Here is a 12,769-nt window from a genome sequence, read left to right on the forward strand (position 1 = left end):
CCACCTGAAGCCAGCGAGCAGCCTACACATTGTCAGGCACAGGTTCTACAACGACAGGCGTTGTGTGGGTCAGAGCATACCCGACTTCGTGGCGGAACTTCGGAGGTTGGCTAGTTTATGTGAGTTCTCCGATGAACTGAGGAGAGAAATGCTGAGAGACTTTTTCATTGAAGGAATAGGCCACGCAGGCATATTCCGAAAGCTCATAGAGACCAAGAACCTGACCTTAGAGGCAGCAGCACTGGTTGCACAGACATTCTTGGCAGGGGAAGAAGAAACGAGGTTGATTTACAATGCAGTTACGACAACTAACAAAATAATGGTACAAGGAGTTCACAGCATTAGAAAAGCTGCTACCCCCACACACAGACAAAACCGGCAGAACAGGCTTTCGACAGCAAGCAGTGGCAACAGAAGCCATCAAGGGCCACAGGAACGGCCATTCACACCTCATCAACCCACAATGCGAGCAATCAACTACAAACTGAGAGAAGCTCAAGAGAGATCAGCCAGACGCAGCTCATTCTTTGCAAGCAGTCTGTGCTGGAGGTGTGGGGGTGGGTACTCATCAAGGGAATGTCGATTTCAGCAGGCTGTTTGCAGGAACTGAATATACAGGGCATTTGGCCTGCATGTGCAAAGAAACGGCAGCTCAGCTGGTATATGAATCGGATGGGTTGGAAAGCGGACCAGATGACGGTGGGAACAGTACCCGGGACACCGATGTACAGAGGGTCAACATGATCAATGGCCGCTGCTCCTACGACAGGACGCCTCCTATAATGATGAGGGTCCTACTCAACGGGATATCTGTCAACATGGAGCTGGATACAGGAGTGAGTCAATCTCTCATGGGCGTTCAACAATTTGAACAACTGTGGCCGCATAAAAAGAGACAGACCAAAACTCACAAGGGTCGACACCAAACTAAGGATCTATACCAAAGAAATCGTACCAGTCCTCGGCAGCGCCATGCTCTCTGTCACACACAAGGGGACAGTGAACCGATTTCCCCTGTGGATTGTCCCCGGAGATCCCCCAGCACTGCTGGGGAGAAGCTGGCTGGCAAAACTAAACTGGAAATGGGATGATGTCCATGCCATGTCATTAGAGGAACGGACCTCCTGCTCAACAGTATTTAAAGCGATTTGAACATCTCTTTCAGCCAGCTGTGGGCACTTTCAAAGGGGCCAAAGTCAAAATCTACATCACACAGGATGCTAGACTAGTCCATCACAAGGCCAGAGCTGTACTCTATGTGATGAGGGAAAAGATTGAACACGAACTAGACAGGCTTCTGCGGGAAGGCATTATATCACCTTTGGAATTTAGCGACTGGGCAAGTCCCATCGTCCCAGTCATGAAGCCTGATGGATCCGTACGAATCTGTGGGGACTACAAATCTACCATAAACAGAGTCTCCCTACAGGACCAGTACCCGCTGCCCAGAGCGGAGGACTTATTTGCCACATTGGCTGGAGGTAAACTTTTCTCAAAATTAGACCTCACATCTGCGTATATGACGCAAGAATTGACCGAGGAATCCAAGCTACTCACCACCATCAACACACATCGAGGCCTTTTCATGTACAATCGATGCCCATTCGGCATCAGGTCGGCAGCTGCCATATTCCAGCGCAACATGGAGAGTCTGCTCAAGTCCATCCCGGCGATGGTTGTATTTCAAGACGACATACTTATCACGGGCAGGGACACCGACTCCCATCTTCGTAATTTGGAGGAAGTACTAAAGCGGTTGGATCGGGTAGACCTACGAGTCAAGAAATCCAAGTGCCTGTTTCTCGCACCCGAGGTTGAATTTTTGGGCAGAAGGATTGCCGCTGATGGAATCCGCCCAACAGAGTCCAAAACAGAAGCAATTCGCCTGGCACCCAGGCCCCGGAATGTCTCAGAACTGCGCGCCTTTCTCGGGCTACTCAATTACTTTGGGAAATTTATGCAGAACTTAAGCACTTTGCTGGAGCCTCTCCACGTGCTACTCAGAAAGGGGTGCAATTGGTTTTGGGGGGGCGCCCAGGAACGCACCTTCAATAAGGCATTCAACCTTCTGTGTTCCAACAGTGTTTTGACTTTCTTTGACCCAGGTAAAAAGCTAGTTCTCACATACGATGCGTCAGCGTATGGGATCGGGTGCGTTTTGCAACATGTCAATAGTGCGGACAAATTACAACCCATAGCTTATGCCTTCAGGTCACTTTCGCGGGCGGAGCGCGGGTACGGAATGGTAGAGAAGGAGACGCTCGCGTGCGTGTACGGTGTCAAAAAGATGCACCAATACCTTTTCGGGGCCAAGTTCGCGTTAGAAACCGACCACAAGCCCCTCACGTCCCTCCTATCTGAGAGCAAGGCAATAAACGCCAACGCCTCGGCGCGAATTCAACGGTGGGCACTCATGCTGGCGTCCTACGACTATACCATAAGGCACAGACCAGGCACAGACAACTGTGCCGACGCACTCAGCAGGCTACCGCTGGCGACCACGGAAGGGTCTGACGAACAGGACTGTGAGATAGTCATGGCAATCAATGTCTATGAGTCCACAGGTTCGCCCATGACGGCTTGCCAAATCAGAGCCTGGACGGCCAGCGACCCCACGTTATCTTTATTAAAAAGATGTGTCCTAACCAGTGACTGGGCAGAGGCTCGCGATGCCTGCCCCGAGGAATTAAAACCCTTTCACAGGCGCATGCATGAGCTATCACTACAAGCAGACTGCCTGATGTGGGGCAGCCAAATAGTCATGCCTCTGCGAGGCAGAGAGGCATTTGCCCGGGAGCTCCACCGCGAGCACCTGGGGATCGTTCTCATGAAAGCCATAGCCAGATCCCACGTCTGGTGGCCTGGTATTGACGGGGACTTGGAGCTCTGCGTCCGAAGGTGCACCATTTGTGCCCAACTCAGCAATGCCCACAGGGAGGCTCCACTGAGCCCCTGGCCCTGGCCTACCAAACCGTGGTCGCGGGTGCACGTAGACTATGCGGGCCCATTCATGGGCAAAATGTTCCTCATAGTTGTAGATGCATTTTCAAAGTGGATCGAATGCACCATTTTAAACTCGAGCACAACCTCCACCAATGTGGAGAGCCTCGCAACCATGTTTGCAACGCACGGAATCCCTGACATATTAGTCAATGACAATGGTCCGTGCTTCACCAGCGCAGAATTCCAAGGCTTTATAATTGACCACGGCATAAATCACGTCAAGACGGCACCATTCAAGCTGGCCTCCAACGGCCAGGTGGAGAGAGCAGTGCAAATCATTAAACAAGGCATGCTTAAAATCCAAGGTCCCACGCTGCAGGGTCGCCTGTCGCGACTGCTGTTGGCATACAGATCTCGTCCGCACTCACTGACTGGGATCCCCCCGCGCAACTGTTGATGAAAAGGACTTTAAAAACAAGGCTCTCATTAATCCTCCCAGACATGCACGAAAATCATTGAGGCAAAGCGCCGTAAGCTGACTGAGTACCATGACAGAAGTTCAAGGGGGAGATGGAATGAGATAGAGGACAAAGTGTTTGTACTAAGCTATGGCAGGGGTCCCAAATGGCTTGCAGGGACAGTAACGGGCAAGGAAGGAAACAGGCTACTGGTAGTACAAATGGACAATGGCAAAACCTGCCGAAGGCATGTAGACCAAGTCAAAATCAGATTTACCAACAGTACTGTGGAACCAGAGGCAGACTACAATGTGGAACTTGCACCACACCTGGTGGACAGACAGAGGAAACAACCTGAGGAAAGGGCAATCCCAACAGACAGCCCAGGCGAGTCAACAACAATCACACCAATCAAAACAGACAGCCCAGGTGAGATACCAGCAACCACACCCAAAGAAAAACAGACACCAAGGCAAACAACTGAACCACAACTCAGACGCTCCACGCGAGAGCGTAGACCACCTGAGAGACTGAACTTATAAAGACAATAAGACCTTGGGGGAGGGTGATGTCATGTATCTTACATTATTATATATAACTGTATCCCAACATGCTATACATGACTGTAATAAGATATGACCTGTAACCACCAGCATACCTTACCACCGGGGGTGCACTTGCAAGAGACAGGTATATAAGGACAGGTCTCAGGCAAGTGCAGCATTCCAGAGCGGTGAAATAAAGGTGCAGGTCCAGAGTGACCTTGACCTCACTACATGCCTCGTGTGAATCTGTACTGAGGGGACAGGACTTTACACTCTCCTCTGTCACTGACCATCACAGCGTCCGCAAAACCAGATTTATAAATGAAATCATGCTATTTTGCACACAAACATAAACTAATGACCATTATGCATCCCCTTCGTGTCTGTCTTCCGTCTGCCTTTGCATGTCCTACTGCTCCTACGTGGCTCTAGCATGGCTGGTGGAAGACTGTTGACTTTCAGTGGGGGAGACTGCAGATGGCCTTGCAGGATGACTTCAAGCAGCTTCGGGCCTAGAAGGCTCGACTTCGGACTGCACCACCTCAGCATGTGCGGCAACAGTCTGGGCTGGCTGGCTGACAGGCAACAGCAAGGGCACTGGCGGAGTGGCAGTGGTGTAAAGACGAATGCTGTCATCCTGAGAGAGGACCGCAGATTCGTGTTTCATGGGGTCACTGCCACTCCCCCAGGGCAGCGCCTCAGCAATCCTAGTAATCAGCTGGAGTACAGACTGCTGTGACACCCTGCAAGCCCCTTTCAACTCTGGTAAACCCAGCCATGATGACAGCACTCTGAGCTTGCATGGCAGCAAGCTAACCTTGCATGACAGCTGTCTGAGCTTCCATTGCAGCACCCAGACGTTGGGTGGCTGCTGCTTGTGCTGCGATGGAAGCTGAGACATCGGCCATTAGACACAGCATCATGGTTGGGTCCATAAGATGGACTCCAAACTCTGCCCAAAGCTCTGTGCAAGGTTGGTGCTGGACTCCTCCATGCTCCTTGACATTGCCTGCAGTCTTTCCGGCAGGTTTCCAATGCATTGTGCATACCCATCAGAGTTGTGCGTACCCATCAGCGTTCTTCTGTAGGCTGCACCATTGAAGTCCTCATCTGAATCCTCTGCAGCCAAACCCTTGTGAGACCACATCCTCCGGCGATCTGGTACCTGCGCTATCATTGCCCCTGCCCTGGATGCAGATCACTCGTGCCCGGTGTCGTACCACTTGCAGATACCACCTCTAATATATCCTCTCAGATATGTGCAGTGTCAGCATCTGAGCTGGTAGCTGCGTTTGTGTCTTCATCATCACTCTCTTCTCGGTGTTCCTCCACTGCCTGGCCAGGTTGAATCTCCTGCCTATCTGAAAGGAAAAAGGCACAAGGGTAAGGTTGTGGTGAGGGGACGGGGGCGAAAGTAAGAGGTGCTTCTTACGCCATCTGTAGCTTGAAAAACAGAAGATTATGAGATGAGGGGAAAGTGGGGTGTGAGATGAAGGCTTAGGTGTGAGGATACTGTCATCTTCGATGGTTTTAGCCCTACCGCTGGCCACAGTCTCAGCAATGGCCATTCCAATAATAGCCAGCACCGTCTCCTCCATGAGGGTAGGAAATGCAGGCTCGCCTGTTCCCCTCCGGTTAGCTCCTGCTGTCTCTGGTTGTACGCCGCCTTGTCCTGCAAGAGAGAGGGAAGTTTGTCATGGTTGAATAGCAGGCAGTTTGTGCAAGTTGTGAGATGTGAGTGTGAGGCTTGCAGCAGTGCTAAGTGTGTGATGGTGAGGTGATGCATATGAATGTTAGGTATGAGTCCTAATTGATAGAGATTGTTGGTAGGTGAGTGATGGGGCAGTAGCGAATTGAGAAGGGGCTGAAGTTGGTAGGATATGGTATTTGAAGATGCATTTACTGAACTGGACCACTCGTATGAGGTCATTGAACTTTTTGCAGCACTGCATTCAGATCCTCGTGGCTTTGCCCTCCATGGCTATCTGCTCTCACTGCCTTTTAACAGTGTGTCTGGAGGGCCTCCTGCCACCCTGCGGATACAGGAGATCCTTGCTCCTTTCCACCTCTTGCCCAAGATTTCCAGTGCAGCATCCGAAAACCTTGGAGCCCGCGCTCTCCCATGTGTGTGCCTTTCCTCACTTCTTCCCAGGACAGATTCACTTCCGACACGACTCCCAGCACTGCTCCAGCCACAATGCATCTACCCTTTAAGAGGTGCAGACTAGCTTTAAGCAGTGCAGGCTAGCTTTAAGTGGTGCTAGGAATTTACGATTTTGGGCCCCCTGCTGTCGCATGCAACCAATAAATGTGCAGCGGTTAGCGCTGACTGCACAGAGAAATCATTATAATGAATGGCCAGCACAAAGTTGGCGTGCTACCTGCATTTCAATCAACAAACCCCGTGCCTGATTTCGGGGGCCTATCTAATTTAGTTCCTGCTTGTCTGTTCCTGCAGTTCAACCTCATGTAAAGGATCTCATGGCAGAATTTGAAGAACCGAGGGGGTGGGGGGGGGGGGGGTAAATCTGACTGTGTGATAGTATAAAATACATGAATCGGCAGCATCACTCCTGACTTTTATTTCCATTGACGTCAAACACCTTTTGAAAATCCACGTACACTACAACTGTAGCATCCTCTTTGTGAAATCTGTCAAACATGAATGGCTTTTAATAAAACCATACTCGCTGTTCTTGATTACTCTATGCATTTCTAAATTCTTACTCATTTTATGTCTGATTAGAGTTTGCCCACAATTGATGATAGACAAAATATTTGTTCATTCGTTCATAGGACGTGGACATCATGGCAAAGCCAGCATTTATTACCCATTCCTAATTGCCCTTGTGTGGTTTGCTAGGCTATTTAAGTCAACCATATTGCTGTGGGTCTGACGTCACATATAGACAGATTTCCTTCCATAAAGGACATTAGTGAACCACATGGGTTTTGTGACAATCCAGTAGTTTCATGGTCACCATTACTGACACCAGCTTTTTATTCCAGATTTATTTAATGAACTGAATTTAAATTCTCCAGCTGCCGTGGTGGGCTTTGAACTCTTCTCTCTGTATTATTAGTCCAGGCCTCTGGATTACTAGTCTAGTAACATAACCACCATGCTACCATTCTCATGGTTGGATGTATCTGAAACCAGAATTGATCCAGCACTTTATTGAAGTAATAAAAACCATTTAGAAATAGAACATAAGAACATAAGAATTAGGAACAGGAGTAGGCCATCTAGCCCCTCAAGCCTGCTCTGCCATTCAACAAGATCATGGCTGATCTGGCCGTGGACTCAGCTCTACTTACCCGCCCGCTCCCCGTAGCCCTTAATTCCCTTATTGGTTAAAAATCTATCTATCTGTGATTTGAATATATTCAATGAGCTAGCCTCAACTGCTTCCTTGGGCAGAGAATTCCACAGATTCACAACCCTCTGGGAGAAGAAATTCCTTCTCAACTCGGTTTTAAATTGGCTCCCCCGTATTTTGAGGCTGTGCCCCCTAGTTCTAGTCTCCCCGTGGAAACAACCTCTCTGCCTCTATCTTGTCTATCCCTTTCATTATTTTAAATGTTTCGATAAGATCACCCCTCATCCTTCTGAACTCCAACGAGTAAAGACCCAGTCTACTCAATCTACCATCATAAGTGAATCGTCTCTGTAACCCCTCCAAAGCTAGTATATCCTTCCTTAAGAAAGGTGACCAAAACTGCACGCAGTACCCCAGGTGTGGCCTCACCAATACCCTGTACAGTTGCAGCAGAACCTCCCTGCTTTTGTACTCCATCCCTCTCGCAATGAAGGCCAACATTCCATTCGCCTTCCTGATTACCTGCTGCACATGCAAACTAACTTTTTGGGATTCATGCACAAGGACCCCCAGATCCCTCTGCACCGCAGCATGTTGTAATTTCTCCCCATTCAAATAATATTCCCTTTTACTGTTTTTTTTTCCCAAGGTGGATGACCTCACATTTTTCTACATTGTATTCCATCTGCCAAACCTTAGCCATTCACTTAACCTATCTCAATCTCTTTGCAGCCTCTCTGTGTCCTCTACACAACCCGCTTTCCCACTAATCTTTGTTTCATCTGCAAATTTTGTTACACTACACTCTGTCCCCTCTTCCAGGTCATCTATGTATATTGTAAACAGTTGTGGTCCCAGCACAGATCCCTGTGGCACACCACTAACCACCGATTTCCAACCCGAAAACGACCCATTTATCCCAACTCTCTGCTTTCTGTTAGCCAGCCAATTCTCGATCCATGCTAATACATTTCCTCTGACTCTGCTTACCTTTATCTTCTGCAGTAACCTTTTGTGTGGCACCTTATCGAATGCCTTTTGGAAATCTAAATACACCACATCGATCGGAACACCTCTATCCACCATGCTCGTTATATCCTCAAAGAATTCCAGTAAATTAGTTAAACATGATTTCCCCTTCATGAATCCATGTTGCGTCTGCTTGATTGCACTATTCCTATCTAGATGTCCCGCTATTTCTTCCTTAATGATAGCTTCAAGCATTTTCCCCACTACAGATGTTAAACTAACCGGCCTATAGTTACCTGCCTTTTGTCTGCTCCCTTTTTTAAACAGAGGCGTTACATTAGCTGCTTTCCAATCCGCTGGTACCTCCCCAGAGTCCAGAGAATTTTGGTAGATTATAACGAATGCATCTGCTATAACTTCCGCCATCTCTTTTAATACCCTGGGATGCATTTCATCAGGACCAGGGGACTTGTCTACCTTGAGTCCCATTAGCCTATCCAGCACTACCCCCCTAGCGATAGTGATTATCTCAAGGTCCTCCCTTCCCACATTCCCGTGACCAGCAATTTTTGGCATGGTTTTTGTGTCTTCCACTGTGAAAACCGAAGCAAAATAATTGTTTAAGGTCTCAGCCATTTCCACATTTCCCATTATTAAATCCCCCTTCTCATCTTCTAAGGGACCAACATTTACTTTAGTCACCCTTTTCCATTTTATATATCGGTAAAAGCTTTTACTATCTGTTTTTATGTTTTGCACAATTTTACTTTCGTAATCTATCTTTCCTTTCTTTATTGCTTTCTTGGTCATTCTTTGCTGCCGTTTAAAATGTTCCCAATCTTCTAGTTTCCCACTAACCTTGGCCACCTTACACGCATTGGTTTTTAATTTGATACTCTCCTTTATTTCCTTGGTTATTCACAGCTGGTTATCCCTTCTCTTACCGCCCTTCTTTTTCACTGGAATATATTTTTGTTGAGCACTCTGAAAGAGCTCCTTAAAAGTCCTCCACTGTTCCTCAATTGTGCCACCGTTTCATCTGTGTTCCCAGTCTACTTTAGCCAACTCTGCCCTCATCCCACTGTAGTCCCCTTTGTTTAAGCATAGTATGCTCGTTTGAGACACTACTTCCTCACCCTCAATCTGTATTACAAATTCAACCATACTGTAATCACTCATTCCAAGAGGATCTTTTACTCGGAGATCGTTTATTATTCCTGTCTCATTACACGGGACCAGATCTAAGATAGCTTGCTCCCTTGTAGGTTCTGTAACATACTGTTCTAAGAAACAATCCCGTATGCATTCTACGAATTCCTCCTCAAGGCTACCCCGTGCGATTTGATTTGACCAATCGATATGTAGGTTAAAATCCCCCATGATTACTGCCGTTCCTTTTTCACATGCCTCCATTATTCCCTTGATTATTGTCCGCCCCATCGTGAAGTTAGTATTTGGGGGCCTATAAACTACGCCCACCAGTGACTTTTTCCTCTTACTATCTCTAATCTCCACCCACAATGATTCAACATTTTGTTCATTAGAGCCAATATCGTCTCTTACAACTGCCCGGATATCATCCTTTATTAACAGAGCTACCCCACCTCCCTTCCCTTCTTGTCTATCTTTCCGAATTTTCAGATACCCCTGTATGTTTAATTCCCAGTCTTGGCCACCCTGCAACCACGTTTCTGTAATGGCCACCAAATCATACCCATTTGTAATGATTTGTGCCGTCAACTCATTTACTTTATTTCGAATGCTGCGTGTGTTTAGGTAGAGTGTTTTAATACTAGTTTTTAAACCATGATTTTTAGTTTTGACCCCTCCTGCAGCCCCTTTATAGTCATACATATTGTCCCTTCCTATCACCTTGTGGTTTACACTTACCCCAGTGCTACTCTCTGCTCTGTTGCCTCCTGCCTTTTGCATTCTTTCTTGGGGTCCTGTTCATCTGAGCTCTCACCCACTCTAACTAGCTCAGAACCCTCTCCTGGGTTCCGAATACTCCTCGCATTGAGGCACAGAGCTTTCAGGCTTTTTATTACACTTTGACCCTTTAGAATTTTGCTGTACAGTGGCCCTTTTTGTTTTTTGCCTTGGGTTTCTCTGCCCTCCACTTTTACTCATCTCCTTTCAGTCTTTTGCTTCTGTCTCCATTTTGTTTCCCTCTGTCTCCCTGCATTGGTTCCCATCCCCCTGCCATATTAGTTTAACTCCTCCCCAACAGCACTAGTAAACACTCCCCCTAGGACATTTGTTCCGGTCCTACCCAGGTGCAGACTGTCCGGTTTGTACTGGTCCCACCTCCCCCAGAACCGGTTCCAATTTCCCAGTAATTTGAATCCCTCCCTGCTGCACCACTGCTCAAGCCACGTATTCATCTGAGCTATCCTGCGATTCCTACTCTGACTAGCACGTGGCACTGGTAGCAATCCCGAGATTACTACTTTTGAAGTCCTACTTTTTAATTTAGCTCCAAGCTCCTTAAATTCGTCTCGTAGGACCTCATCCCTTTTTTTTACCTATATCGTTGGTACCAATGTGCACCACGGCAACTGGCTGTTCACCCTCCCTTTTCAGAATGTCCTGCACCCGCTCCGAGACATCCTTGACCCTTGCACCAGGGAGGCAACATACCATCCTGGAGTCTCGGTTGTGGCCGCAGAAACGCCTATCTATTCCCCTTACAATTGAATCCCCTATCACTATCACTCTCCCACTCTTTTTCCTGCCCTCCTGTGCAGCAGAGCCAGCCACGGTGCCATGAACTTGGCTGCTGCTGCCCTCCCCTGATGAGTCATCCCCCTCAACAGTACTCAAAGCGGTGTATCTGTTTTGCAGGGGGATGACCGCAGCGGACCCCTGCACTACCTTCCTTGCACTGCTCTTCCTGCTGATCTTCCATTTCCTATCTGGCTGTGGACCCTTCACCTGCGGTAAGACCAACTCGCTACACGTGCTACTCACGTCATTCTCAGCATCGTGGATGCTCCAGAGTGAATCCACCCTCAGCTCCAATTCCGCAACGCGGTCTGTCAGGAGCTGGAGGTGGATACACTTCCCGCACACTTAGTCGTCAGGGACACCGGAGTGTCCCTGAGTTCCCAGATGGTACAGGAGGAGCATATCACATGACCGAGCTCTCCTGACATGACTTAATCTTTAGATACACTTAATTTGGCGACAACATTGTTAACAGGTTACTTGCTGATATAAAAAAGAAAAAGAAAAGCTACTCACCAATCACCAGCCAATCACTTACCCCTTTGGCTGTGACGTCACCTTTTGATTTCTTTCTACTTCTTTTTTGCTTTTTCTCCCGGCTGGAGCTGTACAAGCTGGGCCTTTATAGGCCTCACCCCGCACCCCGGACTCGCGCTGCTCGAACTGCTGCTTCTCCTCCGACGTTGGGCCTTTTGTAGGCCTCATCACGCACCCCGGACTCGCGCTGCTCGAACTGCCACTCCTCCTCCGATGTTGGGCCTTTTGTAGGCCTCACCACGCACCCCGGACTCGCGCTGCTAGGTGTGATGAGGAGGAATTTCTTCTCTCAGAGGGTTGTAAATCTTTGGAATTCTCTGCCCCAGAGAGCTGTGGAGGCTGGGTCATTGAATATATTTAAGGCGGAGATCGGCAGATTTTTGAGAGATAGGGTAATAAAAGGTTATGGGGAGCGGGCAGGGAAGTGGAGCTGCGTCCATGATCAGATCAGCCATGATCTTATTAAATGGCAAAGCAGGCTTAAGGGGCCAAGTGGCCTAGTCCTGCACCTGTTTCTTATGTACTTATGTAATATGAGTTCCACCTGCTGCCACATATCATCACATCATGGTATTATCTGTTGCTGCTTTAATACCGTCAAAGACTTCTCCGGGTTGTGATGGTTATTAGGTCTATTATGTATGCACAGAAAATTGGTATTGGAAAGCGTTAATAATTCCATTTTTTTTTCAGGTGGGCAACAGGAGTAATACATTACATTTTCATGACAATCATATACTTTAACAAAGAAATGAAAAACTCACATTTATATAGCACTTTTCACGAGCTCAAGACACCGCAAATACATTCATCTAAGAGGACAGACGAGGCCTCGGAAAAACAGCGCATCCGATAGTTCCGCGCTCCCTCAGTAACTGCGCTGGAGCGTCAGACGAGATTTTTGTGCTCAAGTCTCTGGCGTGGGACTTGAACCCACAATTTTCTGACTCAGAGACGAGAGTGCTACCCACTGAGCCACTGGCCGACACCACCATACATGATTTACATCAAATGAAAAAAAGGATTTCCCAAGCAATTTTATGAAAACAACACCATTGTAAATTTTCGATCTGCATGTTCTCTAAATCCGAAACAACTGAATGTTAGGCTACAAGTAGGTGAAAGTTAAATTGCCAATCATATTGACCTTGAAATTCCGATGTCCCGGATCCGTATGAAGTTTCTACGGACCCGGGAAGGCATTGGAAAAGCGGGTTTTCAGCACGCAATGCACATGCGCTGAAAACCGGCTTTTCCAATCTGTCAAGTT

The sequence above is a fragment of the Pristiophorus japonicus genome, chromosome 10, assembly GCF_044704955.1.
Source record: "Pristiophorus japonicus isolate sPriJap1 chromosome 10, sPriJap1.hap1, whole genome shotgun sequence".
Lineage (NCBI taxonomy): Eukaryota > Metazoa > Chordata > Chondrichthyes > Pristiophoridae > Pristiophorus > Pristiophorus japonicus.